Source organism: Cynara cardunculus (genome assembly GCF_001531365.2).
Source record: "Cynara cardunculus var. scolymus isolate 2C chromosome LG 3, CcrdV1, whole genome shotgun sequence".
Lineage (NCBI taxonomy): Eukaryota > Viridiplantae > Streptophyta > Magnoliopsida > Asterales > Asteraceae > Cynara > Cynara cardunculus.
In genome coordinates this window covers 26,934,540-26,942,629 of record NC_037530.1, presented here as the reverse complement: position 1 = coordinate 26,942,629, position 8,090 = coordinate 26,934,540, and the positions used below count along the sequence as shown (strand labels likewise).

The 8,090-nt window shown below is 35.5% G+C and overlaps 1 long non-coding RNA gene across 1 annotated transcript; it reads right to left on the bottom strand.

Moving 5' to 3' along the window:
* Positions 1-7,043: 7,043 nt before the first annotated feature.
* LOC112510424 lies at positions 7,044-7,614 on the bottom strand. Its single transcript, XR_003068932.1, has 2 exons — positions 7,444-7,614; positions 7,044-7,147 (listed from the first exon to the last, which is right to left on the bottom strand). It is a non-coding gene; the product is annotated as an uncharacterized LOC112510424 (long non-coding RNA).
* Between the last annotated feature and the right edge of the window lie 476 nt (positions 7,615-8,090).

Genomic DNA, 8,090 nt, shown 5'->3' with positions numbered 1-8,090 from the left:
TAATCAAACCATCACACATAGGCTTCTCAACTCGTTCAAAAGACTTCCAACCTAATTCACACTATGGTTTGACCTTCAAGTAATCAAACCATTATATGCAACGAGTTTTAAAGTAATCCAAATCTCCTCTAAACCTACAACTTGACTTTCAAATATTCAAACCATTACATGTAGGCTTTTAAACTCATTCAGAAGACCTCCAACTTCATTCACACCTATGGCTTAACTTTCAAGTAGTCAAACCATTACATGTTCAAGTCATTCAAAAGACCTCTAACTTCATTCAAACATATGGTTTGACTTTCAAATTGTCAAACCAATACACTTAGAGTTTTAAAGTCATCCAAAACTCCTCTAAACCTATGGTTTGACTTTCAAGTAGTCCAACCATTATACATAGGCTTTTCAACTTGTTCAAAAAACTTCCAACTTCATTCACACCTACGATTTAACTTTCAAGTAGTCCAACCAATACACTTAGAGTTTTAAAGTCATTCAAAACTCCTCTAAACCTACAGTTTGACTTTCAAGTAGTCAAACAATTACACGTAGGAATTACAACGCGTTCAAAAGACCTCAAACTTCATTCACACCTACGATTTGACTTTCAAATAGTTAAACCAGTACATTTAGAGTTTTAAAGTCATCCAGAACTCCTCTAACCCTACGATTTGACTTTTAAGTAGTCAACCCATTACATGTAGGTTTTTCAAGTCACTCAAATTGGTCTACAACACTTCCACCTTGATTATTTCGGCTAATTACTACTTTTTTGTTGTAGTTATTGAATATGTCGACAAATAGAGAATGGATGTATAAATTGAATGACGATCAGGAAGCCTTAGTAGGGCCTCTATCAGACACTTGGAAGGTTATTTTTAATATTGCCAATGAAGATTATGTTAAAAGGGAAACTACACACGATAGGATAGTGTTTCAAATCAGACGCCCTTGCTCCAAGTGTCAAAACAAAGCCTATAGAGAAAAGGAAGACGTGAAACTGTACTTGATGCAATATGGTCTCATTCCTGATTATACCATTTGGTGGAGACATGGTGAAACCTATTGCCATGCATCTCATTAAGACATGGTTCAATCTTCTAATCCTATTTTTGGATTATAATGAAGACTATTTCCAAATGATGAACGATCACATGACACGATGATATGACATGGGAAGAGAAAACACCTAATCCTTCTGTCCAAGGATTTTATAACATGTTACAAGCTGTTGACAAACCTTTATGGGATGGGTGTCAAACCTTTTAGAAATTAGGAGTTATGACGAGTTTGTTGCATTGGAAGCCATAATGTAATGTACCCGAGACGACATATAACCGAGTGCTTCCCATTTTTAAGCGAATGCTACCCAAAAGTGATAAACTAGTCTGTAACTTCTATGAGACAAAGAAAGAGTTTAAAAATCTTGCTCTACCAAAACAAAAGATCGATGATTGCAAAAACCATTGCATGCTATTTTATAAGCATGATTTTGGGTTGACCCACATGTTGATAACATGGAGGAGTTCACAGATGGTGTCACCCAAACCATCGGCTTCCGGGATATCGATGAGCACGATATGGAGGCCCCACCTTCAAATGGTTTGGGGTTGAGGATAGGCCCCAACCATTCAATGCTGACACCCAATCGTCTGACCAATCGTCCAAATCTTTCTTTGTTAAACAACGAGTAAGTAGATGTGGTATAAGACTTTGCATTACATAATGAAAATGATATGAATGCATTTTGTGTTGTATATATTTTAATTATGTAGGTTTAGAGATGTCCATGTTATCTGGGAGATGATAATTGTATTTAGGTCTTCTTTTGTTGGTCAATGACATAACTTGATGTTCCAGTGCTTTCGGGTTGGTGTACCCTTTTAATATATTTATAATATTAGGTTATCTACCTTAATACACATATTGTGTATGAAGGCTAAGTTCAAGTGGGAACCAGAGCTGGATGACATAGTTCGTGATTTATGGACAAAGCCATTCACAATAGGTACTCAGATTAGATGAGGGCAACACGTGACTGGGCCATGGCATAGGCCAATCCTAGTACTTAACAGTAGGATCGTAAGGACTTCTCATAGATTATATTACTCTGTCCTATATGAATCCCAAAGAGGTTTTGGATCCAGATGAGTGACCAGGTATTTATCTTTATCACGAGCTTTCTAAATTGTCATGTGCTTTGTACCAACTTACATATATGCTATGTTTTTAATAGGTTTAGGATACCGGGCCTTGGAAAAGGAAATCCATGGTCAATAAGGCCAATCATAACACCAAGTTTGAGGGGCTGTTATATAGACACACCAGAGGATTGATCAGTACTAAACAACAACAGAGACAAGAGGGTGAGTATATATATTTTTTTGAATATGTAATTAGTTCTCTATGTTTACTAACAAATTAACTTCATTGTCAAATGTAGGCATAGATAATGGGTCGCAAGCCGACTGCTACTGAGGTGTTTGAGCGTACCCACTGAACGAACCGGAAATTCACTCCATGTTCGTCCGCCCCGCCTACTAGTCCACCTCAGTTCAGTTACCCCAAAGTGGCTAGGTTTCATGTAAGTTTTCTAAAACCATTACTTTGTCTTATAGATACATTTGGTAGGTATAAAATAATATATTTTAATAAACACATTGATGCTATTAGTTTAGGCTACCATTAGGCTAAATAGATAGGTTGGTTGAGAATGTGACTACCACTGGTAATTAGAATGCTTTAATTGTTAAAAACAAGCATTGAATATGTTTGATTTACAACCGTTATGCTGCTGAAATTTCTATATATATAAGCTTAACTGTTTTTGTTTTGGTAAACCATAGGAGTGATTTCTATCACTTACGGATGAATCGCAATCTAGTGCGGACATCCTCCCCCTGATGAGGCATCTCTTAGGGAGCAGAGTGTCGGAGGACCTCCTAGGATCTCTCTTATGTTATGACCGTTCGATGTAGCATTAGTGGTAGGAGATCATACGATACTAGATCAACCGCGAAAGTATGTTGATTATATTGTTATTTACTTTGTCATTACTTTTCATTGCGAACAAATTACTGATTTTTGTCAAATATTGAATATTTACAGGTATTGGAGTTCAGAGAGAAATTGGCAAGGGTAGAGGAGGACGCACGGGTGTAGGAGTAATGCTATTGGGCCAATACGGAGGCCGAACAGAAGAAAAGGGAGGCCGAGATGGAGGATGAACAAAAAGAGTAGGGTAGATCTGGAGGCACAACAGCCAGATGCGCTACCCAGTTAGCCAAGAAGATTGCATTATCGAAACATTTTGCTACGTTTATGAGGCAATCAAGATCCCTCGCTAACCCATCGCTAAATAGTTCCCTCGCTAAATGTTTCTTTCGTTAATCCGTCGCTAATAAATTTCCCTCGCTGATAACCCTCTCTTGCTAATCCATCGCTAAAACATACTTGTTGCTAATCCATTGCTAAATTCCGTCGTTGCTCCATCATTGATATATAGCATTACCTACGAGTTTTTGACCCACGAACTATCAACGACTGATCCTACTTTTAGCGACGGATTAGAGACGGATCTTTCCATCGCTGATAGCCCACATTTTTGTAGTGAGCTTTTTAAGTATTTGTTTTTGGTATTTTGGTGGGCCTTTACACCCTGAAAGAGGAGGAAGGAGGATTGGATGGTCTTTTTTAAAGAAATGTATTTTAGGGTTATTTTGGTAATTTTTTTTTCTAAAAGAACATTCTAGCAAAGAACACATTTTTTACGCCCCATGGCAAAGAGTTTGATTTCTTTGGTGGAAGGTGCAAGACGTTTTTCACCTTCACTCTGTTTCTCTAATTTTGATTCATCCCCATTTTTCAAAACAATTCCACCCGCTAAATGGTTTGATCTTTTTCCTTCCCACATCTTCCTTTTATCTCTGATTTAGGAAAAATAGATATGAAACAGATACTAATAAAACAAACGAACCCTATATATATTATCTAAACGTAAGGTTTAGAAGTAGAGGAAGAATGAAATTGTTTCCTTTCCTAACGTTCAACAAAAGTAAGAATTGATTCGAATTCTCTGTCTCGACTTTTCTTTCCTCCATTCTATCAAACACACCTTTAAGGTTTCCTTGCACTTGTTCACTTATCTTGTAGATTCTTTAAGGGTGGACAAGGGTTGCTCAGGTTATGCTGGAACGGGGCAGTGTTATTGGCATATTGAAGACGATAATAGCAAGGAAAAGTATGCTGAGAAGCCAAGAATGTCTCGTTAAACACCATTATGTATTATTTGTAGGAAAAAAACAGTCACTTCAAAATAAATGACAAATAAGAATGAGGTTTGATTGAAATCATTTTAAAATATGAACAGAAAAAGCCCATAGATTTCCGAAATCTATAATGCCCAAAACATCAACATTTCTTCTTACATAATCTAGCTACTATCAATTCTTCAAGATCATATGCATACATACACACATTGATACGGTCTCTATCACACATCATATATATGTACATGCATATATACATGCATTCTTACATATAGATTCAACTGAAAACAACAAAAATATTGGATATTTGGGAACATATTTCAACCCTTAGATGGATTTGATCCAAGAGATGTGATTAAAAGGGAGGTTAAAACTTTATTTTTTAAAGCTACCCCAACCCCCATTTATAATAAAAAAATATGCGAAATATAATAAAAGTTAGAGTCAAAGAAGTTATACAAAAAACGGGCATTTTATTCTATTGAATTTGACATCCATATAGTTATACATTTTCATTGCTATTGTTCATATATATATATATATATATATATATATATATTTCCAACATATTTGTTGTTTCTATTTGAAGTCTTATAAGAACCCAAATTTTAAGAACATTATCAAGTATTGGATCTCAAAAGATAGATGCCTCAAATTATATATAATTGCTCCTATAAATCATGAATTTGGTTCGGAAAAATGTAACCGATTTTATTATGCATAAAGTGTGGATTAAAACCAATCCATGGTTAATAAAGGTTCTCCTCCTGTTTTCTTTTTCCTGATTCAATCAGCACATTTATATAACCTTTATTTCCTAGTTTTGTGTAGCTTTGTTTTTTAAAGGGTATTCCACTGGACCCTGATCCAAAAATAAAGATATTAAATTAGTTTCCGAAACGAATATAACCCAATTAAGTTCTTGATGGGGTGCCTTTGTACGTCGGTGTGAGTTTATGCTTTTGATTTTTGAGATATTTGATATTTAGTGAAATTTAACACTACTATTTACTTAACGGTTAAGATTTTAGTCCACCAAAACGAAATCGTATGTAACAATTTACATGGCAAACGCTTACCGTGGTAAGAGTCGTGACTCTCACTTACCGGGTAAGACTCTTGGTCCTTGTCTCGTTCTTACCGAGTAAGAATTCTTGGTTAGTACCATATTCTTCGGGTGAGGTAATTTGACTTGGTAAACGCTTACCCGGATAAGCGTTTGGTAAACGGCTCCTTAATCTGAAGCATAACAATGCATCTAAACTTACATTTCGTTTCAAAACAAATGCAATTAGTGGTTTGAACTTTTGAGTCATCTACATAAATACAGCATCTTTGAAAATATAATTCAAGTTTATCTTTTTGTTTTTTACCAATCACTATAAGCTAGTGATGATACCGATTTTTGTTTGTAAGCCTTTTCATTTTTTGTTTTATTAAATTAAATTATACATATTTGATTGTTAATCAGCCATGTAATTAACTATGTCAAATGATTAAATACTATTTTTGGGATAAAGAGAGTATATGTTTCCTATTTCAAGTGAATTCTTGGGATGGTGTAATATTATGAGAATCAATGACTGCTTATTGGTATGTAGTTTCTTTGAACACCATAAATACTCTAGTAACATTGACTGATTTGTATGTTCAATGTGTTGCATGGCTTAAAAGGTTCATTTTTCGGTAAATAAAGGCTAGACTTTGGACTCCTATCCATAGGTTGTCGGTTTGAGTCTTTTTATCTTCAATTCCAAGGTGTACGGAAACTAGCTGAGACACCATGATTACCAAAATAAAGATTCATTGTTTTGGCCTTCATCCCTATATAGTTGTAATTAAGATGATACTAAACCATTTTTGTGTCTATATTAATTTCTTACTGCAAGGAATCTCCATAACCAATTTTCCATTTTCAGCTCTCTTCAGCCTTAAAATCGACGAAAGCTTTTTCTTGATCGAGGAGCGAAAGAAAATGAATTCCTTGAAGAAGAATAAGCAGTATAGATCAACTAAAAGTACTAAATCACTAAGAAACCAAAATTAATGCCTGAATCCATTGTTTAATCGTCTTCTTTACGTGCAACTTTGACAACGGACGAACCAAGTTTTAGGTGTGATGGCCTTCCTTGAAGGTTCATTTTTTTGGCCTTCATCCCTGGCCGAAAAGTTGGGTGTTAGTTTATAAACTAGTTGTTAGCTAGAAGATCTTTGTTGTTAGGTAGAAGCTAGTTATATTTGGTAAAAATTAACTAAACCTGATCTAAAAGAATATGCTCATAATTTAATTGGAAAGGAGCATAATTGGAAAAAAAAAAAGGGGGGGAAAACCCTGAAGCTTGTTGAAACGCTACTTGAGGTATTTTTTTCAAAAAGCTAGCTTATGGCTAACCAAATGGGTTGGCAAAGGTCACCATAAGCACCTGAGGTATTGAATAGTTGTACTGTTGATCCTGATCATATGCTCAATTATTGCCAAGCCAGAAAACTTTANCTTTGTTGTTAGGTAGAAGCTAGTTATATTTGGTAAAAATTAACTAAACCTGATCTAAAAGAATATGCTCATAATTTAATTGGAAAGGAGCATAAAAAAAAAAAAAAGGGGGGGGGGGGGGGGCCTTAACCTTATTCAAACCCTATTTGAAATATCTATTTTCAAAAGGAACTCATAAAAGCTAGTTTATGGTTGGCAAAGGTCACCATAAGCACCTGAGGTATTGAATAGTTGTACTGTTGATCCTGATCATATGCTCAATTATTGCCAAGCCAGAAAACTTTAACTGGAAAACAAAAACTTGCATGAGAATTCCTTAATTAGTTGCACATCAACGAGTAAGATTGGCATAGATAGTTCAGTGGTCTTCAACAGGGTGTCCAACCTACATATATAAGAAAAGGCGACTGCAGGTTCACAATCATACTCAAACATCACCTCATAGGAAAACCAGCCATGGAAAAAGAAACAATTACATGCATATATATATATATATATACACACACACACGATATTTATGGATTCTTAGGGAGTAATTGATATTCCCCATTTGGAAGCATATTTTGCGAGCTCATCTATCTCCTCATCGCAGATCAGACCATCACCATTAGCATCGGAATGGCGCACTGCACGCCAGGCTCTGAAGCCTGCAAAACGTATGCCAAAGCTCTTCAATCCTACCTTTAATTCCTTCCGACTGAGCTTGCCATCTCCGTTGGTGTCAAATGATCTGAAAACACCCTTCATCTGGTTTTCGTACCATGGCACTTCTACGCATCTACCACACCAACCTTTTCGCATTCTCAAAGAAATATTAAGGGAAAAAACTCCGTATACAGAAGCTGGCTGTTGTTTGTGTTACTAAGAGGCCTAGAAATCATGAAATATTTATATGCACATTCGTGGTCATTATCTTCTTTTTATTCTGCTTTACTTTTTTTTCTTATTGTGTTATTAATTTGGCTGTTAAACCAAGCTAAGAATCTGGGCACGTGTGGAATCTTATATTATATAATAATTGTTTCACACAACGAAAAATAATGACAATGGCCTACATAATTCTATTGCTACGGAAAAGATAACTTAACTTAAGCAACGGAAATGCCACTCCCTACCAACTAAACCTCTTAGAATTATTGATTGAAGGTCAATTTAGTAGCAATTATGTAATATTATTTGTTGAACAAAATTCTTCGAGAGCGCCTAGATCGATCTTGCACGAGGATTGGATTTATGATAATATAGAAGTTTTCTCACACAATTCTTTGACATTGAGAAGTGTTGGGAAACGATGCTTAAGATCACTCATATGAACATGGCGACGATAA